This window comes from Perca fluviatilis, chromosome 4 (genome assembly GCF_010015445.1).
Source record: "Perca fluviatilis chromosome 4, GENO_Pfluv_1.0, whole genome shotgun sequence".
In the NCBI taxonomy this organism is placed as follows: Eukaryota; Metazoa; Chordata; class Actinopteri; order Perciformes; family Percidae; genus Perca; species Perca fluviatilis.
Genome location: NC_053115.1, coordinates 26,894,468 through 26,922,407, shown reverse-complemented (window position 1 = coordinate 26,922,407; position 27,940 = coordinate 26,894,468). Strand labels below are relative to the sequence as shown.

At 39.6% G+C, this 27,940-nt stretch overlaps 1 protein-coding gene across 5 annotated transcripts in view; it reads right to left on the bottom strand.

Annotated features, from left to right (window-relative positions):
* si:dkey-166d12.2 (rap1 GTPase-activating protein 1) overlaps positions 1–27,940 on the bottom strand; it is a 116,878-nt gene that overhangs the window by 40,320 nt on the left and 48,618 nt on the right. For 2 of the 5 annotated variants that reach the window (XM_039797546.1, XM_039797544.1), the window contains one exon: positions 18,896–18,925. The gene's annotated coding sequence lies outside the window, so the exon portion shown is untranslated. Of the gene's footprint in view, positions 1–6,161; positions 6,367–8,560; positions 8,615–18,895; positions 18,926–27,940 lie in introns of those variants that run through there. The other 3 variants (XM_039797541.1, XM_039797545.1, XM_039797542.1) reach the window with 2 other exon arrangements.

Sequence of the window (27,940 nt, the reverse complement as noted above, 5' to 3'; positions counted from 1 at the left end):
CTCTTACTGCAATGAAGAAATCAAAGAAAGCTAGTCGGCTAATCGCGGGCTGAAACCGAGATGGCCAGAGCTGGAGGAATGAGTCGGGAGGGGCTCGTTCATGGTGCAGTTACGTCTCCACGCCTTTTAATACATCCATGCTCCACGCCCTGGTAGCTAGTTGTTCTGGGTGCTATTGTATAGTTCAATAACTGTTAATGTGTTACGTTAACATACCGGACACCTACCGTATTCAGCCTGTTGTTCTGTGTGCTATTGTATAGTTGAATAACTGTTGTATTTATATTCTAAATAAATGTGACTTATAGTCCGGTGCGACTTATTTTTGTTTTTTTCCTCTTCATGACGCATTTTTTGACTGATGCGACTTATACTCCGGAGCGACTTATAGTCCGAAAAATATGGTAGGTCTATGTAAATTAAAGAGTATGGTCTAGACCTGCTCTATATGAAAAGTGTCATGAGATAACTCCTGTTGGGATTTGGTGCTTTATAAATAAAACTGACTTACATTAAAGGACAATTCTGGCGCAAAACGAACCTAGGGGTTAATAACAGATGTGTACCCACTAGATCGCTCTCTGGGAAATGTTTTCATGCTAATAGTTACTCGTTACTGTTGTGAATTCCTCATGCTACGGAGACGGTGTAGGTTACAGTGTGTGTACGTTAGTTACGTACGCTAATTGTAATTTACGTAAGAAATCCCCGAGATCACGCCGTGTTTCTTTTCATTACGGTTGCCTGTTCAGAAGTCAGAGAGGATTTAAGTTTGTACTCTTTCTATTTAGCTATTGTTGCAGCAGATTAAGCTATTCCTGAGTTGTTTCATTCTGCAATGAGTACAGAATGTTAACCGTTTGACCCTGTGATGTGAAGCTGCTAGTTTATCTGTATGTTGCTAGCTTGCTAACTTTCCTGTAGCTACATCACAGATGTTACTAGCTAGTGTGTGATACGTTTTTTGGGGCTTTAATCGTGCTGGAGAGGATGTTCATTTTACTTGCACAGTGTGATAATTGTACATTTTATTTCAGTATTTGTTAATATTTGTTATTTATAATATAATATATTTAATATTTGTTAATTCCTTTGGCTAGCCTTAGGTTAAACATTTGAAATAATATAAACAATATGATATTCAAACTTTTGACTGCTTTCTTTAATAACTTTCAGTACTTTAGTAGATTTTAAAATAAACTACTTGCAATACTTAAGTACAAAAAATGTTGAATACTTTAGTACTTCTACTTAAGTGTTGTGCTTAAAGAGCACTTCTACTTCTACTCAAGTCACTTTTTTGATAGAGCACTTGTACTTTTACTCAAGTATGGGTCTCTAGTACTTTATACACGTCTGGAAAGAAGCTAGTGCGGACTGCTGATTAGCTTACAACGCTAGTATTCGGGGCACAGGGAAAGTAAAAACAAATCGCTATTCCACTAAAAAGGCTCAAAATATCACCAAACTTCAACGGTAGCATAATGAGGGTCCCTAAATGTTAACCGAAGCATTAAGAACATTGGTGTGTACAGACAGTTTATTGAACGAAGAGCTGCGGGAGCTCCGTGAAAGGGCTACGAGAGAGATTTCTACCAGTAGTCAATGCCCATCACAGCCTCATACTTCGGGAAACTGGTGGTGTACCTGTGGACATTGTGAAGCTATGGCCACCGAACAGGAGTGTCTGTGTTGGGTGAGACCTGCTGGGTCGCGACACCCAAGAGACGCAGTGTTTTTAAAGAAGATTTCCCCTCTCTGATAAACAGGGCTGTACCTGAAACTTTTTTCCATGTCCCGAAAATAAATTGGAGACAGCGACCCAGACCGGAGGGACCAGATGGAGAGTTATCCACTGAGTAAGTAGCTACACTAGACAAGTTATGTTTTACATCGGTGCAATTATTTCAGATATATTGAGCAAATTGCTTTTGATTTTAGTTTGCATCACCAGCTGTAAGTCATGACTGGTTTTCAAGATGGCGGCCGCATGTAAACATGAACTCGAGTGTCTCTATAATTTCTTTTCAATAAACTGTCTGTACACTTACAAAGTTCTCAATGCTTCGGTTAACATGTAGGGACCCTCATTATGCTACCGTTGAAGTTTGGTGATAATTTGAGCCTTTTTAGTGGTACAAAATAGCGATCTGTTTTTACTTTCCCTGTTCCCTGAATACTAGTGTTGTAAGCTAATCAGCGGTCCGCGCTAGCTTCTTTCAAGCTACGAACACATTTGATTAGCATGAAAACATATCCCAGAGAACGATCAAGTGGGTACACATCTGTTATTAACCCCTAGATTCATTTTGCGCCGGAATTGTCCTTAAATAATACAACTATGCAATAGAGAAACCAAAATGTCTGTAATCAGAAAGCCCTTTTGTGTTAATAATCTTATGTATATTACAGCAAAATCATACATTTCATCTAGGAGACCTAGAGACCTAGAGTTATATAAAAAGCGCACTCTTTTATTAAGATGAATTAAACAATGGTGTGTCCTAATGAGCTTTGGACCAGTGGTGACTGGCAAAGGTCAAGCCCGTGCACAGCAGCAGCCAGGTGGCTGGGTGGCTGGGTCACTGTGTCACGTCAGCGGGATGATTGGCACACTGGAGGCACATCCCAAGCAACATTTACCTAGCCAGCTTAAACAATCAGTTCACTGCCTTTTGCCAAGCTGCACACACATGATCCCAGGTGAAAGGTCATCTTGCAGCACCTCTTGTGGTATAGACACAGTGCACAAAGCTCATTTTGTCTCCATATTCAAGTTGAATTCTTGTTAAAGCTTGTACCGTTGTGTAAATGTGTTACTTAGCAACATTATATATCCCGTGGATCACTGAAATATTTTCCATTTGAAAAACAAACCCAAAACCTACAATAGAATGAATCCTACAGTATAGAATGAATGTTGGCATAATGATTATAGATATTACTAAAGTCATGAGTCCTCTTAAAAGGAAAATGCAGTTTTTAGGGGACTGACCAGTTTATTTTAAGTGTCCAATAATATCATTTGATCCTTTGCTGAGGGATACATTGTCTATTACACTGATGAAAGATATAAGCTCACTGGTGCGCGATCACGTAAGGCTTGTATCATGTGGACGCGCCGACAGTTTTGTTGTTATTACTTAGAATTCCACATGGGGCAACAGAAACTATGCACTATAGCTTTAAAACAGCACATGCTACAGTTTTAACATGAAGCCCCAGAGTAAAAATGTATTAATGGCTAACTTAAGATACTGGTATTCACTTTCAAACCATTCACACTCTGGATTACAATGCTCTTAATTATAGAATAATAGGTTTATTATATTAATTTCTGGCAGAAGAAAGTTTCTAAAATAGACACAAAGCAGTCTGAAACTTAAAACACCAATTATTCCTCTGTGTTGCCAGTAGCTCCCTCCACTGACTGCTGGGTCATGAGCCCTGATAAGACTTCCATCTTTCTGTAGTCCGATCATGGCTCAGGCTTGAGGAGTACCTGCTAATACAAATGAGCTGGACTACACTGAATGCTCCGCAGACTGAATTTAAAAAATACATTTGAGTAGGATGGGTCTGTTTTGAGTTGCTGTAGTTACAGAGAGCCACAGAGAGAGTCAGGGTCAGTCAGATACAGCAAAACAGTTGAACCATTATTTGTGTATGTTAAGGATTAATTTATCAATTACACAATAAAATGCGTGTTTCCTCGAGAGGGGTAACCTTTGAAATTAAGACCAAAGCTTCAGTCCAAACCATTAGTGACATATTTGTTTTGCTGACAAGTCTAAAACAATTACTATTATTAGTTCACTCAAAAAAACAAACAAAAAAAACAGCAACAGATGGTGTGCCGTGTGGTATTCACTGTATATTGTGATAATTCATGCTTAGTCATTACCAGTTATTATTAGCATGCTGTTGGACACAGCAAAAGTAGTTTTATTTAAAAAAGAAAAAAGTGTTGCTGTGTTTCTGCCATCCAATAACGAGTTGATTGTAATGTTTAATAAATGAGTAAGATGATTATAATGTAAAATATTTGATGACAATTATTGCATTGACGTTGCACCACTCAAGGAAGTGTACAGATAATTTGTCATTATCAGTTTAGCAGTTGTGCTAAGCCCCACAAACCCTAACCAGAATAACTGCAGTCATTACAGTTACAAAAAGATACGTCAAGAAAGCAAATAATGCTTAAAGCTTATAGCAAAAAGACAAAGAATTACAAGGTTAATCTAAGGTTCACTGGCAGAAATCTACGATAGTAAATATTGTTGATCCCAGACTAAATACTGGCTGAAAATGACTACTGCATGTCTGCTAGCTCAACAGATGCATTTTTTTCTTTGGCAAACAAAAGATAGGCGCAGGCACTGCAGGAAGGGTCAGATATCATTGGACTGAGTGCTGCTTTGGTAGAGTAACCTTGTCTATTAATGGTAGAGTAATTGTCCGTTAAAGGACTTTAGCAGACAAGCCCTCCTCAGCAAGAAGGCCACGGGGCATCTTGCATTAATAAAGAGATCAGGAGTGCTATCCATTACTTTGCCACTATGCAACCTGGTCTCACTCAAAAGCGTACAAATAACACGGGTTTACACTCGTGCAATGTGTACACCAAAGTCAAATTCTTCGTGCAGTACATACGTGGAGCGGTCCAATTACAGTAAGGGAGACCGGTGCGTTTTATACGCACGCGGCTCGCGTCGCCGCGTTGCGTGTTATCGCGAGACCGTGAAGTACTATTGCGAGACCAACGTCACGGCAAAAAAAAAAAAAATGGTTGGGTTTAGGAAAAGAATGCAGGGAAAGGCTTTAGTAACACAAGAAAGTGACAAAAACACGGCACATAACCACAAAAACACGCTAATAAACGGTTGGGTTTAGGGAAGAAATATTGGGGAAGGCTTAAAAAAAAAAAAAAAGGCTTAACAAAAAAAAAAAAACGGAGCCGCGTGCATATAAAACGCACTGGTCTCCATTACTGTTATTGGAGCGCTCCACGTATCTACTGCACGCACATTTTGACTTTGGCGTACACAATAGCACGTATTCTCAAAGTGAGAAACCCGTGTTATTTGTACGCTTTTGACTGAGACTGAGCTGCACTATAACCAAAATAAGTCATTATTTCGGTGTATGCAACAAGAAGCAAAATAAACTTTTAACGTTTCTGGTGGGTAATAGTAATGATCCAGTTGCTAGCTCTTTTTCAGTGAAACAGGGATTTATAGCTACTTCCAAAATAACTCCCTCTGATTTTACAAAACAACAAAAAAATAATATAGGAAAACTACTGTTGTGCAGCATGCTTATCATCTCGTCAATCAGTCCACCAGCTAAACCGCCAGTCAGGCAGCAGCGATGTCAAGGTTAATCTGACGTCTTCTGTCTGTCTGAATCTGTCAACATGATTACAGCCTGTTGGCTCTGACTGCTCTTCAAAAAACTGAGCTGAAAAGAAGAAATGATTCTTGATTAGCTTGCAACCAATTCGCTGGGTGTAAAGCTGTAAGTGTAGCAGCATACAGGGTCATCACAATCAGTCGATCCCTCTCTTGATGTCACCAAAAGAAAATATCGGGAGTTGCTCCAGCAAGAGTGAATTGGGGACACAAGCACAAACTTTACATTCTGGCACATTTTCTTCTTGGTAATTGTTGACGTAACAGTCAAATGAAGCTTGACTGAACGTGAAAAGCTCAACGCAACCTTGGAGACGAGAATGTTGTTTTTCTAAGTCATTTTCACTGGAGCAGCTCCAGGTTTTGCCTTTCAACGCCATTATAGGATTAAATTCGTGCTCTGGGCTTTAGTTCCTAGATTTATAAATACTGAACAAATGTAATATTTAGATCATAATTTTGCTTTAAGAGTAATGTCTTGCTTGGCTGCATCTTTCCTTCTACCCACACACACACAAACACACACACACAGACACACACACACACACAAAAACCCGGAAGCTTTGCAGGTCCACTTAGTAGAGAGCAACTAATCTAATCAAGTACAGCAGCTAATGCACAATGCATCGTGTCTGTCTGTTTGTCTCTCGCATCTGTCTGTCTTGTAAGCTCTCTCAATGTATCCATCTTTCAACAGTTTCTCTCCCTACAAGCACAGTGCACTCCATCATCCCAGCCCATGCTTACCTGTCTGCAGTGCCTCACTTGCAACTCAGTCTCTTCTCCTCAACAACTTGGTGCTCCTCTACGTATCGCTCCCTAGCTCCGTGCGTCTGACTCAGTCTCTCTACGCTCCAACACCTGCTGTCGGGGATCAGCCTCTCTCCCGTCAGATGATACTGAGAGTAGCCCTCCTTCTATTCTCCCTTTCAGCCCTACCCTCCTCGTCTTACTCTCTCCCTCGCTTCCCCTTCCACACATGCGTGCATTTAGCAGTAACGCTCCCTTCTCTCTATCTCCTGCTCTCTCTCTGCCGATGTCATCCCTTTGTTAGCTTTCCATCTTCATCTCCACCTCCCCTCTTTTCTCTTGATCTGAGAGCTTTCCATCCAAGCCGTGGGTGTTGCTTTGCTTTGAATTTGCCTCACTGAGTCTGCTTGTTAAGAACAGATTATGCTTTTTCAGTAGGAAAAACTGCTGTGGCCGGATGTCGGCTCGAGAGCAAAGTTTTCCAAAAAAAAAAAAAGGGACATTACCTCATCTAAAAAGGTGACATCAAATCGGTCTGTCCAAATATCTGCTTTGCTCCGACAGCTTCTTCCAACATCATAAAAACCCTTTTCAGAAATTAGCCTCACCATCCCATTGTACATTTGACACATTAGTGGCAGACAGCTGAAAAGCTCTCAAACGCTGCAGATTTTGAAGCACACTCCCACATAATGGAGAAAATCACTTACTCAGCCCACAGAGGAATAAGCACAGGTCAGTTTTGTCCAATGTATTACTGAGAAATCACATTTCCCTAATCCTCATGCACAAGACAGTACAAGGCATCACTACACATTATGCGCACAGTCACAAAAAAAGTGGTCTCTTAAAAGGCATTCACTGGATTTTAATACCAGTCGCCTGTTCACGTACACCCCTCTGCACCAAACCATATAAACAAACAGTATCTACAAATAAGTGTTTCAATGATAAATCCCTTTATCATCTGAAAAAGATCCAACATAGAATGTATTTCGGAGCAGCTCACAGATACTTTTACCCTGAGTTCACAGGAGTTGATTTTTTTCAGAATAAAACGATGATTCAGAATGTGTCACATACATTTACACAACTTTGTAACATTCATTGCACTTTTATACAGGTATGTTCCACGCATATAGTAATCCATGCAGGTGAAAACAAAAGCCAAAAAAGATCTCTATATACAGGGTGCGATTCATGAAGAAAGCGCACAACAAAACAAAACATGCAAGAATGAAATCCCCCTTCCAGTACCATGGATATAGTGCCAATCGGCCAAATATGCTAAAACACGTATGCACTTCAACATCCAATGGAAAATAATCTCAAGATGAAATAGCACAACGTGGTGTCAACATAAAACACAGCGCTTTCAAGCCGGAGAGCGGAGTTCACTATATGTGGCTAAAACAAAATACTTTCACCCAGGAAATGCTCGTTCGTTCCTCGGAAATGTCTTAATCCAAACCACGACCTTTTTTCTAAACTTAACTAGTCGGTTTGGTGCCTAAACTTAACCGTCATCGCCCCATGATGCTCATTTTTTCTGGCTTAACTCCACTACCACGGCCCCTGAAAGGACCGTCACCTGGCGGTGCCTGTACCTGGCTCACAGTCACCTGTTGGCGGCTAAACAACTGCTGCTGGTAGCCGGCGTCCTGGAGCTCTGTAGCGGCTAAATACAACCAGCAACTGCCGCTCAGATTGTATTGTTCTATCGCACTATAGACAGTTCACATAATGGCACTTTTTTTGTTTAAAAATACTAATATATATATATATGGGGTGATACATTTTGAACCCACCAGCGATAAAAATAATTCAGGGGCAGTGATATGTAGACCAGAAAGGGGGAAATTGCACCATATATATATATATATATATATATATATATATATATATATAACAATACATTCTTTTACCAAACGTATTACACCTTTTGGAAAACCAGAATCTTACGAACATCCTCCAGCGACTTTGCTCTGCGGCGTCACCTCTGAAAACAGATTTAGCTGCTTGCTAAGGTTACAGTTACAGTTCTACTAAGAGTACCGAGCTTCAGAAAATGTTGGCGGTAGAGCCAATCGATAAGCCAGGCTGCAGGCTCTGAAACAAACCCAGAAAGGGGATGTGAGCCAAGCCATTGGGCGGCCTGTTGGCTTGTCTACGCCCTCATGGGTGTATAATGTTTCAGGTAGCCCAGAGCTATCTTACGCACACACACTGAAAGGAACACACAAAGCCTGTATTCTTTTCATTTACTGCTCAGGAAGTTCTGTGTTACAATGGATCACCGACAGTACGTTGTGGTTTTCCAGTAGCAGTAGTAGGGTCCCAGGTAAGCTGCTCTTACACTCACTCGATAATGTTACCCCAAGGAGGGCAAGAAATACCTGAACAAAGTTGAGCTCCAATGAATGAAGCATGCAGGTCAAGTACAATCGACTCCTCTCTGCCTGTTTGAAGCCTCTGAGTCAGTGGTGTGGAGCTGGAGATGAAAGAGGATCTTTGTTTTCACGCAGCAGAACAAATGAGAGTCAAATCGGGAGGAGGCTGAGTAAACAAATTATCAGTATTTTACTTCAAGAGTCCATGGGAATTTAGAATTGTCAAGATAATCAGACAGTGTGCAATTACAAGAGCAATTGTATGTGGCTCATGCTGAGACTCTTCTGACTCTTACCTCCCTCCCCACATTTCTCATTTGATTAGTTTCATCCCCCTCTCTGTCTGTCTCTCATCGTGGCTGTCTGCTTCCCACTCTGTTCACAGTCCTCTCCTGAGGCAGCCGGACTAAATTTAACATTTACACACCACCCTACTGCAGAGAATACTCTTGGAAAAAGAATAAGTAACACTTATAAATAATGTTGTCCTTGTAACACCCATCATATACGTGAGGACAACAAATCTTGCTTAAGTCTCGCTTCTTCACTGTAGTGTAGCTGCAGCCTTGAGTGACACTTAGGGTGTAGCTAAAATCTTTGTAAAACTGCCTCTGCAGCTCTAGTGAACTCTGCCAAAGGTCTAGCAGCTCTGTGGATGGATGAAACATTTCAAAGATTCAGGGAGATACAAAATAAAAAATGACATGTTCTATATAACAGCTATGTATAGCAGAACACCTTAGTTTAGTTAGAGGAATCACTTTTGATTCCCTGCTGTCACAGTTTCCAAACGTGTGTGCAGGGAAGGTAGCAGGTAAGTACAATTACAAAGTGTATGAGAATTGTTTTGTCCTGGTTTAAAAGGGTCCTTAAAAGGGTCAGTGCAAGCCTAAAATATAATTTTAAATAATAAAAGTAAAAAAAAAAGAAGATTATTCATCCATACAAACAACTTTTCCACTATGGTTAAGTTGAAAGACAGCGGGATCAGGCTGATACAAGAGCCAATCCCATATTACATATCACTACAGCATTATCAAGTACAATTAACAAGTGTACATGTAACTGCTTGCATTTGAGTGCCATGGAGACAGGCTGCGTTCAGACCAAATCTGGCCTTGTGGCAATTTGCGCAGTCCTGTTTAACCAATCCATCATGTATAACAATCCTATTTAACCCCCCAAATGTAGCACAAGTAGCCTTTATATTTCACAATTATTTTTTTCCGTTCTTGTTGTATTGTTTACATGATCTCGACATTTCCAACCGCACTTAAAGGCACCTTCAGATCACAGCAGCTAGACAAGAAAAGATGGAAGGGCTGTGCTTTGTGCTGGAGCTTGTTTCAGGAAGCTGTCAGCTGTTCCACAAGGACCAGGGCAGTTGAGGATAGGTGCTTCTGTTTTGTTTTTTTCTTGTTTTTGTCCCCCATCCCACAGCAGCTATAGAGGCAGTCCTAAACGGACTACCCCCATTCAAATTAATAAAACTGGGTTTTTTTCCGCAGCACCGGAGTTAGTGTGAATTCTGCCTTATGTAGTAGGCCAGTACTGAACACAAAAAAAACAACCAGAGCTGCAGAAAAAAAAATGTTTTGTTTTTGACCACTAGCAGCACAATGGAACTATATTTTTACGAGTGGGTTCCCATTTTGTTTGTATCGTGCACAAGGATGCAAATATGAGTATGTATTTTGTGCATTTGACATCCTGCAGTCAGTTTCACACTACTCTGCTGATGGACAAGTCCAACAAATGAGGCAAGAAGAAGAAGAAGACTGCTAGCAAGCAAAATGAATGTAAATAATACAGGATTTGAAATAGCTAAAAAAAAAAGAAATTATACTCAACACTTTGTTACACCTCAAGGATACACACAATGTGTTTTGGTGATTAACACTGAATGTGAACATAACTTTGGTATGTTTCCAAGAAAACTGGGCACCTTTAAACTAAGGCAGGAAAAGAGGAACAAGATAACTTTCTATCAAAAATGTAATTATTGCGTGTTTCCTTGGGGTGCGAGGTGGGAATGGAAGCAGTTCTTCAATACAACAACAGTGTTGTCAGCAATCCCAGAATCCCGCTGACTCTCATAATTACCTTGCGTTTGGGCAGCCCTCTCTATTGATTTTGGCAGTGATAAACCTGAACCCAAACTGGGTGTGAAAGCACAGGACCGTCAGGGGGGCAGGTAGCATATGGAAGACAGGCTGGAGCTTATCCACAGTTCACTAACACAACAATTCCCTGATTTCCTGTCAGACTGCACTCAAGTGTTGTCTTTTGCACTTTACATTTGATGTCATTTATGTGTATCCACTAAATCCTAAGAACTACCTTAGTGTCTTTGTGAACAATATTGGCTCCAGGGAACACCAAAGTAAACTTTATATTCAATCAATTTAACAACACAAAGAAACAACTTCTGTAATATCAACAACATTTTTTACATACTTAATGTACCATTTTAAGTAATTTCTCAGTAGGTACATTAGACAGACATTCCCAAACATTTTTTTTAAATAAAATTCTGAAAGTATTTTCCTATCCTAAATTGATTGATGAAGTTGATTGATCCTAACCCCACTCTGCGGTGTTTCTGGGTGGCCCAGTAACTAATAAGGTGATTAAAGTGCTCATTATGTGGACATGCAGGGCTGTCAGCAGCTGCTCCACATGGGCACTGTGGCTGAGCACAAAAAGGAGACAAAACACATCCGACCTCAAGCAGAGACTGAAGCAGAGAATGACAAGATACCGATAAGCTCATGAAGAATAATAGTGGAATATGAAATGTCGGAATATGACATGGTAATATGGTAATGTTGAAGCATAAAAACAGCATACAACACTAGAAAATAAAAGTTATTTTGTTTACAGCCTTGATACTGCAAAATGCCTTCATGGCTTCGTAGAAAATCAACACAAAAACTGAACTAATTGCCACTTCTGACCACAAGGGTTTCTGAGCTGTGCTGAAAACCTCATCACCAAACATGTCTTCACCATTTTCCAGACAAAAGGATGTGCCACATTTCATCTGCAGTGACAACTTGTGCCTTAAAAATGAGCTTAGAAACTTGCAGTTGACAACATTGATTGAACATATTTATGTAATAAGAAGAATGATTTGTTAGTTCTGAACAATGGTCATGAATGCCACAAAGCAAACCCTATATGTCTGGGCGAAACAATTGTACTGTAGTGTACGAGTCATTCATCTTTGCTCCTTGTCATTCTACTTAAATTGAAGAGTCTCGGGAATTGAGATGTAATAAAAGCTTGATTATATGTGGCTGACCTCCTGATAAAGTTAAATGGCTACAACTGCAAGCAACATTGCACCCTCAATAAGTTGGAACTCTTCAATTAATTAGCTGATACTATATTAAGTGGAGAGGCTAATGAAGTGGGACTGGGAGGACTAGAGTAGGTGCCTCTGTGTGTGTTGTATCATTATAATCAGTGTTTGAAAAGTACCTTTCAACATTCAAACAGCAATAACACTTCTCTGTCAAAGTGTCTTAAAACTGAACATTATAATCTTCAAAAATATGCCATTTAACGTGTGGCAAGAGGGTAGCGCTTACTTCAAAAAAGATCCTAAAATGCATGGCTCTTTTCTCATCTACCACGGCAGCTGCAGTCTACCATGTATTTAACTGAACAGGTGCACAGACGAACAGGCGAACCCCATCTGCTAAAATTACTTCCAACGTCACGGCGCTGCTCTCTGATTGTGCCCTCTGCACAACCTGTAAAAGCAGACCACATTGCAACTGCTTTAGGTCATAATGTTTTCCTGGACACACCTGTCTGGGTCGCAGCAGGGGTCTCCTTCCTGCCTGGTTTCAGATCACACAGTCAGTCCATCGACTAAAAAACAACAAAAATCCTTGGTGTTTTTTACTAGGGGTGGGAAGAAAAAAAATAGAAAATTCATGTATCGTTATTTTTTTTTGCGACAATTTTTAAAATGGATTCCTTTCCCTAGAATCGATATGTTTTATTTATATTTTTTACCAATAATTCACCGAAATATTTTCTGTATACGGTACCACTGACGGGGACTATATCATATCCGTTTTCTGACCGAGAGCAGAAAATCCATGTTATGTACTTCTTTACAAATGAAATAAATGTCTGACATGTACAGTACAGGCCAAAAGTTTGGACACACCTTCTCATTCAATGTGTTTCTTTATTTTCATGACTATTTACATTGTAGATTCTCACTGAAGGCATCAAAACTATGAATGAACACATATGGAATTATGTACTTAACAAAAAAGTGTGAAATAACTGAAAACATGTCTTATATTTTAGATTCCTAAAAGTAGCCACCCTTTGCTTTTTTTGATAACTCTACAAACCCTTGGTGTTCCCACAATGAGCTTCATGAGGTAGTCACCTGAAATGGTTTTCACTTCACAGGTGTGCTTTTTCAGGGTTAATTAGTGGAATTTTTTCCCTTATTAATAAAAAAGCAAAGGGTGGCTACTTTGAAGAATCTAAAATATAAGACATGTTTTCAGTTATTTCACACTTTTTTGTTAAGTACATAATTCCATATGTGTTCATTCATAGTTTTGATGCCTTCAATGAGAATCTACAATGTAAGTAGTCATGAAAATAAAAGGAAACGCATTTGAATGAGAAGGTGTCTCCAAACTTTTGGCCTGTACTGTATGTGCATTCTTCTTAGAAAACAATTCGCTTTTAGGAATGTCTTATGATGTATTGTCTCTGGAAGTGTATTATTCCACTTTTGTTTTTGTTCAAGAAGGAAAAGAAAATCGCAATACTCAATAATATCGAATCACAATACTTCTAGAAATCGCAATAAATGAAAATCACAATACAAATCGAATTGGCAGACAAAGCATATCGTCCTAGCCCTATGATAAAACTAAGCCACTGTGGCTCTAAGAAACAGTTCCACAGAGCTGGGTTTAATGAGTGCTGTCGTCCCATCTATAAAATGATGAAAAAAAAAGCTTATAAAAGGATTTTGTTCTGTTATCACTCAAGCCTCAAGAGACAATTATCACATTTGTTTTATTATGCAAGATATGAATAGTAAGATAAGATGTTTAAATAAAATAAAATAATAATAATAATAAAATAAAATTACTGCATATTTGGAAGTGGTATATTGCATCATGTTTTCAGTATAAAAGACTCTAGCTAAAGTGAAATATTGTAGGATTTGTGTTATTTTTTACCACTGTGAAAAGATTTTATTCAGGTTTATTTTTGATATTTCAGGCACTGGGACATAGATACACCTTCAGATGGTCCAGCCAAGTGGAGCAACACCAATGAGCCAATGAGCCAATGAGCTTACAAAGGTCCACATCTTCATTATTGAACTTTTGTACAATGAGAAGTTGTGGAAATAGTGACATAGAGGAATACACAATGGAAATAAATGGTGCCCATTTGCTAAAACTGAAGCCCCAGGATATCCTGGCAGCATGGTTATAATCTGTACTGCCAAGCTAATTCTGTCCAGGAATGGTTCAATGAACATTACAGTGAATTCAGTTTGATGCAGTGGCCTGCTCAGCCATTAGATCTCAGTCCAATTGAACATCTGTGTTCAATTGGTGTTCAATCTGAGTTTGGAATAAATTTTTTGGGTGCAACCCAACATTAGGAAGGGTCCCCTAATATTTTGTTAATGTTTTTGCCTTAATGTCTAATGAGGCAAATGTAAACAGTAGGGCTGTCCAAAACAATTATTTTTAAACGATTAATCTAGCGATTATTTTTTCCATTAGTCGACTAATCTAACGATTAATTTTTCGATTAGCGATTATTTTCCCATTGCTCAATTATTAACAATTTACACAACTAATTTCAATAAGGTTCAAATTTCAATTTATTAAAATTGTTTAACACTGCACTGTTCAAGTACAATGAATTTGTAGTGCAACCCTGAAGCCAGATGTAGCCTATCAATCCAACCACAAAATAAAGTCACTTTCAGGAGGAATACAAAAATAAAAACTTAAAGTAAACAGAGCAAGTGCAAAAAGAGTAGTGTATTAACCTGTATTTCCTTTTTTTAACAGTAGGTAAAATAATGAATAAGCTCTTGTTTAACATCCAAGCTCTTCTCCATTTAATTTCATTTTAATTATTTGTAGAAGTTGGACAGTATTTTTGTCTCGTTCCGGTGATTGGCACATCTGGGTGATGGCGTCGGATACGCGTTATCATGTTAGATGTATTTTGTTAGGTTGTAAAAAGTTAAACCATCGGTGATGTCTGATAAAAATTTACTTTTAGTTGAATGAACACTGTAGCTGGAGGAAGCACTGAATCAACCGATTGCATCACACCACACTAATCAGCATTTGACTGCCTCACCCAAAACCTAGCTTCTAAAGAATTAATCAGGTCATGTCTGACATTTAGCATATGAAGAAGACTCATTGTCCCCACAGGAAAGGTAACTATTGTTTCTGCTTTTGGGGAGCCACCCCCTGCTAGGCCAGACGTGATTAGAACAAAGAATGTGTATTCATATAGTTGGATTGATTGGGAACGTACACCTTTCTTTTGAGACATCTGAGGGGAAGATTTCATTTAAGGAACCACCCAGGTTTAGGGAATAAATGTGTCATCCGGGGAATGTCTCAGGACTACAAGCCTGGGACCCGACAAGGGCACAAGGTTCTGTAATCCGCTGTTTACAGTGTATTGTTTGTCATGTCGCAGGGCTGCTAACTTGTGACCCGACAGGGGAAGCATGTTTGCAGTCTGATGCTGGCAGTGTTTTATGTTTTATGTTTGATTGTGTTTTGACTGTCGTTTTTCATCGTGTTGTTCAATTAAACCTTTTGCCTAACTTTCAATTCGACCCCCAGCCTCTCCTTCGTCCTCAGAAATCTAAGTGACACGTCTTTTAGAGGTATTCGTTACAATTTCCACTCACATATGCAACGACTGCTGAACAACGCTGACACACAGTCCTCGTCTTATCCAAACGCTCTCTCGTCTGTAGCCTACTACTGGAACTGACCCGAAGACTGACGTTTTCAAGGCGGGGATGGCACCAGGCGGGAGGGCAAGGCTGCAGGCTGCAATACAGTCTCAAAGTTTTCCCAAACTTGCGATCTTAAATAGGCCAGCGGGTCCTCCATGCTCGTCCTTTCGTGCTGCTATCTCTGATTCGCTCACTGGACCGTAGACCTGACAAAAAACTGCATGTAGCCGGAGCTCGGCTAGCTTCAGAGCTAAGGCGGGACTACAGATTAAGTGTCCCTAGAATCCGCATATCTAACAGTGTTCCGCATTACATTATTTCCGCATTACATTTGCACCTTATTAGAAATTCTTTGTTTGCACGCAAGTTTTATTTATTTATTTTATTTAGTGACGCGTCAACGCAAATTATTTGTGTCGACGCATTTACGTAAACGATGACGTTGACTACGTCGACGAATCGTCCCAGCCCTAGTAAACAGCTTGTTTATCACCATGACAGTCAAGCAATGCCCTCGCTGAGCACAACCCTTGATCTAACCATTGAGCTACACTTGGCTACCCTCTTTTCCTCTTTGCTTTCTCCATACGACACTGACTCTTATATTAGGAAGGAGACCGGCCATTAACAGCAAGCTGAAGAGGCGCAGATGCCCAATTAGAGTCCTCTCCGCCCCACTCTTTCCCATCGTTCAACACTGAGGACCACTTCATTACCACGCAGCTCCTCGTGTCAGTCAAAGGGTTGCTCCGAATCACGGCCCTGGTGCTGCTGAGAGTGGATGGCTGCAAGCTAACGGACATACCTCGAGCTGTGCACGTACATTATATGCCACATGATCTCAAAGAGGAGGCCCTTGAGAGGCGTCCCTAACCAAACAAGTTAATTGAGAAACAAATTTAATTCATATTTATAATACAATAGAAATGCTGATCACATTGTTCCGCTTTATTAGATGCATCACTAGACTGAAATATGTCATTGTAAAGCTTTTCCCCCATTAGTGCAGAATTGAGTTGTAAGGGACAATTACATTTATTCTGGCCTCCTTATGGCAGCACTGCAGGAGCTTAAGACTGAGAAAGATAAGCACCACCATTATCGAGCACAATCAAACTAATGAGGGTTTAATTGGGAACACTGTGCTGTGAGCCGTTTTGCACCTCAGAATATGTGTGTTCCCGCCATCATGGAGAGCATTTTCTTGTCCAAATTTCAGGGCTAGAAAGTGTTTGTGAGCCAGCCAGGGTGAGATGATGGAGACGGTTGTGACAACCAGAGTGACAGAAAAGTATGTTTGTCCGCCCCCCTTCCTACACACTCACACCTGGCTGGTTGAGGATACCGTTGTGATGGATTTGAGGAAGTGGCACATGACAGGGGATCCTGGAAAGACACTTTTTAATGACAGACACTGTGGTTTGAAGCCGCTGTAGTAAATCTCACCGACATGGTGCTGTTCCTAACACAATAGCTGTGTGACGGCTAGGTAGCAGACATGGAGAGAGTCATACACAAACAACAACTGAGATGTGTCCTAATTAAGTCATTAACCTTTTCTGAGGCCATGCAACCATATATGATATTGGAACAAACCCTACTGGATTTGGAGAAAAAAAACTAACTAACTCCTCAAGAAATTACTACCAGTACCCACGAGAGACACATTATTAAATACTAGGTATGTTGTTGATACTTGGGCTTTTTAATCTAAGTTTTAGACTGATGACACAATTGGCATAATGACTCAGGGATTATAATCAGAGAGCTGTGCTGTGGATAGCTAGCCCTGAGGCTCCATTAGCATGTGCTACAGACCTGTTTGTGACAGAGAGAAACCCGAATCCTCATAATGAAACTCACCGGGTGTCTAAGGTTCTATTCTCCTCTGATGAGCCTGAATCATTATTGCACATTCAATTTTCCCTTTCCAGTATCCTCCCATTGTCCTTTCCAGACTCATTTTGACTCTGTTTTTTTATGACTCTATAGCCCATTTGATGTATAATAACGAAGCAACACAATCTTTTTTCAGCTGCTGGCGAGCTGCGCTAAGAGCCTTGTAAACAAAAAGACAAAATCCCTCTGAACAAAAATTGCTTTATTGCATGTGACACAGAAATGAAACAAAAACACTCAAGAAAATGCAATTAATATTTTGTCTCTCTCCCTACCTTCTCTTTCCATTTTTCTCTCTAATTCAACTCAGGGATGGACAGTGTTTTGCTAATTACCCGTGATAATTAGTACCTTAATAATAAGGTGTTTATGACAACCTTGATATTTGCTGCCTTGAATCCATGCCATAAGAAACTCTCCACATTAGTACGTCTGTATATTACAATTATATAATAATTGATTATATATCAATAAAACATCACAAACATGGCCTCGAATATAAAGTCCCATAAATCACAGTACCACAAACAACTAAGTTTAATGGGTTAAGTACTGCAATATACCTCAAATTTTACTCAAGTTTAAAGTGGTGTTATCAATCTTCAGAGGTGTGTGCCCCACATGGCCAGCTGGTATGATACACATATGTGTGCTCCCTTCCACCCTCCATCTGCTCTTGCCCCTGTATTTACAGCCACACATTCCTTTCTCCATGCTGTGAGACTACCTGCCAATAGGCAACATTGCAAGCGCCACTATCTCCATTTCGACCATGCTAAGTGAGTAAATAATTTTATACATAATTGAAATTCTTATCACCAGGCAGGAAAAAGCCAAGGGTAGGGATAAAGAAGAGGAAATGTGTGCTTAAGTTTTTAATGCTCTAAAAATAGAGGTCTTATCAGCCTTCACCTTTTTTAACTCTATCTTTACTCGGGTCATCATGTCTTCACTTAAAAAAAGGAGCTTTTGAGAATATTAAAGTGAAGAGGCTTTCCTTTATCACCATACTTCTTCCTGTAAGTAACTGACTAAGCAAAACATTCATGGAACAATCAAATTCTATCTATATTCTCCTCATGCTGAGTCAACTGGCTGCTAAAGTATGGAAAATGTCTTCTTTATTGCTGCAGCACACAACAGAAAGTCATGCTGACAGGGTGGAACAAAAAGACTATACGAATGCTAAATCTGAACTCTTGACAGACGTTCTTTTCACGTTAGATTCTGCTTTCAGATGATTGAAGTTAGAGATCTATTCAAAACAGTGGTTGGTCAAGTGGAATAAGAAGGAAGCAACAATTTTGTAGCCTCCACCTCAAAAATGTCAGAAGTTGGAAATGCAATGTTTGGGAAGAGAGTGTTGGGAGCAGTCAAGCATGACACAACAATCTCTGATGCATAATGTTTTTAATAATAATAATAATAATAAGTAGAGGACTCACCACAAGGTCCTGGAGAAGCTCTTGTCAACTCTAGAGAGAAACAAAGTGACAGTAGATCAGTTTCCATCCTTATGCATCACAGAAAGTTGCTACAAACATCTGGAGAAGGTGAAATGGGGGAAAAGGTAAGATGTGTGAGTTATCTAACTGAGAACAATACTGAATTATTTAGTGGATTAGACTAAGAATAATTTAAATTTATTTCAATTCTTCATTGATCCTGGGCATTTTTTTTCTTCCAATAAATATAAGAGGACATTTTTATGATATTAAGGACAACCTAAAATAACGTGTTATTATCACCTTGTCATCTCTTGGCAAGCAGTTGCTAATTACAGATGGAGCTGACATGGAGAACTGTTAGCATTCATTTTGAGTTGTCTGATGAATGTCAGTCCAACGTTCACTCTCCTTAAAGCTCGGTTTTGCTTTCCACCTACTCCTAAGGGATCATCTGGCTCTTTAGCATGCCAAATGGACCACTGTATTCACCAACTAGTTGCTAACTACTGTATGTTTGTCTGTCGTTTATTGATAGGCAGGAGCTGTGGCTGGAAACCACGCTGATGAGAGTGGGAAGGCTGAATCAAAACAGTAAAGGTGCGGGATGAAAAACAAAAACAATGAGCCAAAAGATGCTTAAACACTAGGGGTGTTGGAATTAATCATTGCATCGATGCATCGCGATGCGGACCTTGACGATTCTGCATCGATGCAGTGACAGACCATAATCGATTATTGCCTACTGATTAGTTACTAGTTGATTTTCCAGGTCGCTGCTTTTTTGTTTTCGCCTTTTGTCTGTTGTCTGCTGTGTTCAGACTCCGCTACATTCAGTGTTTTTTTTTAGAGCAGATGCAATTAAAAAGAGAGTTCATACATATATGACTGCTTGAATTTGACTATGAAAACCAATTGTAGCAATATATAATATGGAGGAGGTGACGCATCGTGATATTGAATCGATTCGAATCGTTAACAGGATAATCGTAATCGAAGAGTGATACTAGTGAAGGTTCATACCCCTATTAAACACTTTTATAGGGGTATGAACACACAATTATAGGACGACCCCTTTCACAATACAAGTGGTAATTTGATCTGTAGCTATCACAGAAATATTGGTTAGTGCAGCTTTAATGTTTTCAACAAGGAATCCAGGATCCACGTTGCCTTCCTCCATGGCTTCCTTTTTTATAATTTTTATTTACCTTTATTTAACCAGGAAGAGACTCATTGTGATTAAAAATCTCCTGTTCAAGAGTGTCCTGGCCAAGACAGGCAGCAGTACAACCACACATACACACAAAAACACTAAAAACATAAAACAACTGAAACAGCAAATCCATCAAAGTCAACCACAATCCTAAATACATCAGACAAAACATCTACAGCCAGATGTGGCTGCCTCCAAGTCAATCAACATCCTCTTAAAAGCGACCAATGAGACCAGCTCATTAAGTTTCATGGATTTCTGTAACTTGTTCCACGTAGAGGGAGCAGCAAACTTAAACACCTTTTTTCCCCAGCTTAGTTCTAACCTTTGGAACAGACAGAAGGAAAAGATCCTGGTAACGAAGATTGTAAGTCCCGGAACTATTTACACTGATATAGGTCAGAAGGTAGGACGGTTCTGCTTCCTTGTCTTCCCTCTACTTCATTTATCTACACCTCAGCCTGCCAGCCGCTTGCCAAGTCTAACCAGGGTGGGATTGCCTCAAAGATAGAAAGAGGGGGCAGCTGGCAGCTGTTCAGAGCAGGGTAGGGAGCAGTGCAGAAATGTCTGAATGGGGGTGGTTGCCAAATAGCGAGATAGAGTAAAATATCACCTATGATAAAAAGGTAAATTAAGGCAAGCAAAAAAACATGTAAAGCTAATTAAGCATGCAGGAAATATATAAGCAATTAATTACAATAAATGTTGCTGTTGGATGAGTAATGACAGAGGGAGAAAGATAAAGTACGTATGTGTGCATGTAGGTAAAATTAACTGCCAAGGAGCAAAAGAGGGAAAAAGAGATAAGGCAGTATCCCTCTGTTGGTGCATTCCATTTAGTATTAGAGGTCTAGGAGTGGTAGGGGTTTTGTGTGGCTGGTTCTCTTTTCCATTTACCATGCATACAAATTATGCTGGGCAAAAACTCCCACTTGGATGAATCTTTAAAGCCCTAAGTGTGGAAAATCAATCTTCTGATAATTACCGTTTATCTCTTTCTCCCCAGGGCTAGGCCAATCAAACAATGACCATTGTCATTCGATGTCAACACACTCGCAGTCACATTCGTCAGTAGCAACAACATGAAAACATAAAAGGTAATAAAAGCCATCCTGCCGACAGTCGCATTTAAGTGAATAAAGACAGGAAGGCAACTGAAGTTTGTTTTAAGTATAGTGTGCAATAGCAATGTGTCAAGGAGACTCAGGTCAGTGTGAGGTTACTGCTGTCATCTAAGTAATTACCTTTAAAGAAATATCCATAGTCTCTTCCTTTCCAAGAGTTCTCAAGAAGTAAAATGCAATCCAACGGGTAATGCCAACTTATGTGACTCTGACATGTCCAGTAGCTTCTTAGGTGCTATACCTGCTCATCTATAGTTTGAAACCAATATCTGTCTACATTGAAAGAAAGACAATGTATTGATTATAGGTCTCATGGAAAAACCTTTTAAAATGATAAATGAGATTCCCGGCAATGTCACAAACCAATATTCACCCAAGGTGAGTTTGGAGTAAGGGATGCATTCAGAGGCAACACTTACTGCGCAGCACATCTCATGTGATTTACTATCACCATCATGAATTATTCATATTTAGTTTTAAAATCATTTATTTATGCCCAGGGACGTTTTGGATAGATAAGAAATGAGTGCACATTCTGATACTGTATGGTTTTCTACTAAAAGAGCAGCTTGAATCCTTGTTTTAGCATGAACATGGCCTCTTCGCATATTCAACAAATTAATTCAAACACAGCCCCGCCTTATTGCCCCCACAGACTTTTTTCACTCACTGCTTTAGATCTTCAGTGCAGCACTACAGACAGGAGCCAGCATGATACAGTAATATAATAAAGTAACTGTGCATTAAGGCTGCAACTAACAATTATTTTCAACACATTCTCATGAATAAACAACATTATAGGTCAATTTCCAAAGACTCCCAAATTAACAAATCCGACCATTCTATTTACTGTCGCACTGTGGCGGTTTAATAATGTGCCTGTAATCACGTGACTGTTCTATTTAACATTACGAGCGCAGTTTTAAACACGTAGCAAATACCTGACGAAACATCAGGGATTGGCTTTAAATGAGTAATAATGAAATAAGGATATACTGTACGTCATTGCGTCACAGACTAAAACTCTGTTCATTTAAAAATGAACTGACTTTTAAAAAGAGTTTTTTGACCTATCCACCACCCCAACCTGACTCTGCCAAATTATTTTCTCGATTCATCGTTTTGTCTAGAAATTGTCTGAAAATTATGAAAATGGCAATCACCTTTTCCTAGAGCCCTTGGTCACATCAACAATATATTAAATTAAAGAACTATTACTCTGTATAAAAAGCGGAAAATCGTCACATTTCAGCAGCTGGAACCAGTGAATGTTTTGTATTTCCACTTGAAAAATGAATGACAGGATTAATTGATTAATAGTTGCCAGTTGATTTAATGTTGATCCACTAATTAATTAATCAACAAATTACAGTTTAATAACAAAAAAAAGTGGATTAAGATTTAAACAGGCACTCCACACACACATTTCTGGAGCTAAATAATCTGGAGTTAGACAGAATAAGTGAAAAATTGTTAGATTGTTAGAGAGTTTGAGAGAAAAAATTACCTCAGCTCGGCTTGGACTTCAAATCTTTAACAAAAAGCCTAAATTACAAATTGGAGGTGTGGGGTTTGAAAGAAGTTGGTATTTAGGAGGCAAGAAGGGTCTAATGAAAAGTGCTACCAAATTGCATTTTAGAAAATGAAATAAAAAAATTGGGTTTTGGAGTCTCTGCTGCTTTGATTTTTACCAATCTTATCAAATCTGACGCTTGTAAGTCCCCCAACATTAGGGAGGTGTAATTACTAAATTGTTGTCCTACACATTTAAGTTACTCTTTAGTAGGATTGGGCATCGAGAACCGGTTCCAACTTGGAATCGTTTCAATATTGGAATCGTTTGGAAAATCTGGTTTGGAATCCGATCATCAGTTCCAAAGTTTTGGTTTCCGTAGCAGCCACCGTACTTCCAGGCGCTTGTTGTGTTCCAGCAATGGAAAATGATAAGCGGTGTTCTAGTGTGGCTTTATTTTACGTTGAAAAAAACTGCCCGGTAAAACTGTAAATCACCACTGAATCAAAATAAAATGTTCCTCTTATCTGTGAAAGCATGTGACCCGTTTCAACTTCACCCCTCAAAGAATTGGAATTGATAAGAACCAGAATCAAAATGAAGAATGGGAATTGGAATCAGAATTGTTAAAATCAAAATGATGCCCAAACCTACTCCTCAGGGAGCAGTGGGTCAATATTCAATGGCATGCCCACACCCCTGGGTGGCATAATCGAGCTAAGTAGTCAAATCAGGTCTGTGTATCTGTGCATGTCTGTCTTCACACTGATATCCCTCTGTTTCTGCCAACAAGCTCACCAGGCTGTTATAATCTCCAGTTTGGTCCCCCCCCCTCCTATTTTAGTACTTGTATCTGTTGTAAAAAAATATTGAATAAAAGAGGATGAAGAGAGGATGGGATGATGTAAGAAATGGAAACTGTGTCACTGCAGTGTGTCTGACATCAAACGCGTTACTTCATGCACACTCTTACAGCCTTTAGTTCTGTCAGATACAACTCACCTTTGTGCGCGTATTTGACATGCAAACATTATGCATGTTGCTGGTGAGTGCTCTGCTCTTTTCCTATGATTGTTGCTCAGTGTTGAGAATGGAAAGATTAGTTTGCAAGTTTGTGATACGGTTGGCAATTATCCCCCTGCTGACACAGGCAACACACTCTTTACACTTTTGGTGTCAGGAGTGAAAAACATCTCCAATTACTGTGGATGCACAGGACACTCACTCGAGGAAGGACAATCAAATAGGTAGAAGGTAACAAAATGGGCTTGGCTGTTGTAAACTTAAAACCATTTAACCAATGAGCTTTTTTATATTTGAAGTGTTCAAGACATTTAAAGTAATTGCTCATAACAAGATTCAAAAATAGATTATTATATATTATATTATAATAGACTATTATGCTCATTATTAGGTGTCATTATTAGGATTATGGATTAGGTCCAACTATTATCCACACACCCATTCTCTGTTTGAGAAAAAAACGTTAGCCTTTAAACAGGAAGTAATATTGGCTGGAGGGGGGGCTTTAAAACACAACATGCTTACTTCTCAACCAGGAAAAGAGACAATGGGAAAACTGAACCATTCAGACAGAAAGCCCTACTGTATGAAATGTGTTGAATGTGAGAAAGTCAATGCGAGATGCGGCTAAATGCATTCATTTGGCTTTCTTTGAGTGGAAGTGTTTACCATTTAGAACAAGTTTGTCAAGAGCACAACAATTATCCTTCCTCTGCTAGACTTGATAAATAAGAGCTGTTGTGAACCGTTATGTTCAGTCTGTGGGGTTCATAATAAACTGCGATTGTCTTGAATCTGTGGATCAGAGGTAGAGTGGGTCGGCCCCTCAACCACAAGATTGGCGGTTCAATCCTGGCCTCCTCCAACCACATGCCAAAGTGTCCTTGAGCAAGACAGTGAACCCCAAGTTGCTCCCCGGACGCTAATAGCTGTCCTCTGCTCCTAATGCTTAGGATGGGTTACATGAAGACATTGAATTGTTCCAAGCCCGAACAGGCTACCTCTCCTTTTGACCTGTCTCTCTTAGTTACGCTGTTATAGTTCTAGACTGCCGGGGGAATTCCTTCCTTTGACACACTGAGATGCTCTCTCCTCTCCCTTTCTATTACCATTTGTGTGCATCCCGTCCCAGAAATGCTTGTTATTAATCCTAGCTTCTGGGGAGTTTACTCCCCGGAGTCCTTATGTTTTCCAACGCCGTATTTCCTTGGAGAACGTTGGCACCAAGATCCTGGTTGCAGCTGTCGCCGTGGTCCTGCTGCACTCCCTGCTAAGCTCTGCGGTGCCCTGCAGTGTCATGCTGCGTCCTGCTGAGCCCTGCTGCTTCCTGCTACGTCCATCCATGCTCTGCTGGGCCACACTACATCCTGTAACGCCCTGCAGCGCCCTGATATGACACGATACTACTACCATTTGAAGTCACTGTTCCATTATTAATGTGACTATTATTGCCACTGTTCATCACATCCCCAACCAGCACCACCTACCAAGAGCCTGGGTCTGTCCCAGGTTTCTTCCCAAGAGGGAGTTTTTCCTCGCCACTGCTTACTCTTGAGGGAATTACTGTAATTGTTGGGGCTTTGTAAATTATAGAGTGTGGTCTAGCTCTGCAAAGTGTCTTGAGATAACTCGTGTTATGATTTGATACTATAAATAAAATCGATTGAATTTTACTACACTGTACTGTATGTTTGTGTGACGAATAATACATTTTTTTCTTCTTCTTCTTCTTCAGAGGTTTCTTTTACATTGTTCCTATTTTTCATGGAGTCCACTCTCACATCAGCTGCTTTATGTGGATCTACAGAGAGCCAATTTAATGTTCAAGCTGCCATCATACTTTTTAGAATAATTGGACTAAATTGAATGCAGCTTTAGTAGAAGTGACTAACAAACTCTTAAGCGGGAAAAGGCAGCATTTGGTAGGTTGCTGGGAAATGGTGCAGCTTGGCAGCATCCTGATAAAAGAAATGGTAAACATTTTAATCTTCTCAAAATCAAATGAAGAGTTGAAGAGACATGACAGAAGACGAAGTTGCCTTTTTAAAAAAAACAAGACTTGTTATGAAGGGAATAAGACATCAAAATAAAGGTATATGTCCATTTACAAAAATGTGCAAAAGTGTTCCATTTATTTTGTCAAAATTTCACTTTGAGTTTTTTTTTTAAACATTAATATGCATTTCCCCAGCTTGCCTATGGTCCCCCAGTGGCTAGAAATGGCTCATAAGGTCATGAGGTCATAAGGAGCAAGGTTACCTCCCCTTTCTATGCTTTGCCCGCCCAGAGAATTTGGCCCACCCATGAAAGAGAGACATCATGGCTTTCAAACGAGCAAAGCGGCAGTTGGTCAAGGCCACACACCCACCCTTCACATTGCTGCCCCCCCCACCTCTCTCCTCTTCAATAGCTACAGACACAGAAATAGCACATCCTAAGGAAAGCTCATTGTTGGACTGGCTCTAGTGGCTGTAATTCTGCACCAAGGCTGAATTTTGGGAAAGAGACTTCAGATACAGTATTAGGGGACCACTAAGACCTATATAAAAGCATCGAAAGAGCACCATGTCATAGGACTTTTAACTGACAATCAGACTGCTACAACAGTTTAATTTGAATGTGTGTGTCCTAGTGGTACTTACAGAACGCAGAGAAGAAAGCCTTTTTCAACGACTGATGGCTGTTTAATTTCGTTATGGCTTGGTTTTTTTATGTAGTCGTAGTCAAAATTGAATCCAGAATCTATTGACAGTTGGTGAGTTATTTATTCACAGATTTTTAGTGTTAATCTCTTAATACACAATACCCCTACAAAAACTTTACTCAACATTGATACTGCTTATTTAGTCATGTATATTTAATGTTAGAGAAATGCTCAGATAACATCAAAAAGAGAACATCACTCACTAAATATCAGGATACAGATTCATTAAGGCTGCAACTAACAATTATTTTTCATAATTGTTAAATCTGCTGATTATTTACTATTATTATATTGTTTGCTCTATGAAACATCAAAAACAATGAAAAATGCTAATCACAATTTTCTAGATACCAAGAGGATGTTATCAAATGTCTTGTTTTGTCCAACCAACAGTCCAAAATCCCACATTTTTCAGTTTGCAATGATATAAAGTAGAAAATCAGCAAATCCGCATTCTCATTTTTCATCAAAAAATAATCGACTAATCATTGTACCTCTAATGTAGATGTTTACAACCACCTCTAATGGATCAGAGCCAAGAACCGCTAAAACGCCTGAAAGAAAAGGTGTACTGGGTGCACAATCACACCATCCTCCGCCATCGAGTAGGTACGACACCTGATGGACACTCAAACAGAGCAGTGGGTTATGCGCACAATCCTAAAATCTTTCACTTGGTTGAACAGTTGCCAGTCGTCTTCAGGCTTAAAGCGGACTTTGCTCACCAGAAGGGAACTAGCCAGCTATAAGTCTAAGCCTGTAAAAGCACCAGCTTCATCAATTGGATTTCTGTAAGTCTTCAGTTCACCATCACAACCTCCAATCCCAAAATAGGCAAGTCACTCACATCAAGCAAGATATTTAAGCTTGTGTAGGTATGTTTATGGGTAAAGTGGGGAAAATATTCTAAATATAGCATACGCTTAAACTGAAATGGATTTTTTTAGGTGTCTAAAATCCATTTTGCTGCTGCACCCCCTCCACAGCAGTACATTGCTTAGCTTTCGTGTTGGTACTCCTGCCTGCTTCTCCAAAACCGAGGGCGTGCTAACACTCATCTACTGCAGACTGACTATCGATAAGTACCCTCATACAACCCCTCGGCAAAAAAGCCGAAATATCCCTTTAAAGTTGATCAACATGAATTTATCAGAACAGCATTTTAAATAACTTGGCTGAACAGTTGCCAGTTGTCTTCAGGCTTAAAGCTGACTTTGCTCACCAGAAGGGAACCAGCTAGCTATAAGTCTAAGCCTGTGAAAGCACCAGCATCATCGATTGGCTTTCTGTAAGTCGTCAGTTCACCATCACAACCTCCAATCTCAAAATAGGCAAGTCACTCACATCAAGCAAGACATTTAAGCGTGTGTAGGGATGTTTATGAGGAGGGCATTGGCCTTGCCTTCTTGTTCCTATGCTTTATGGATTTAAATAGTAAGACATTTAAAGAAAAGGTTTACTGAAT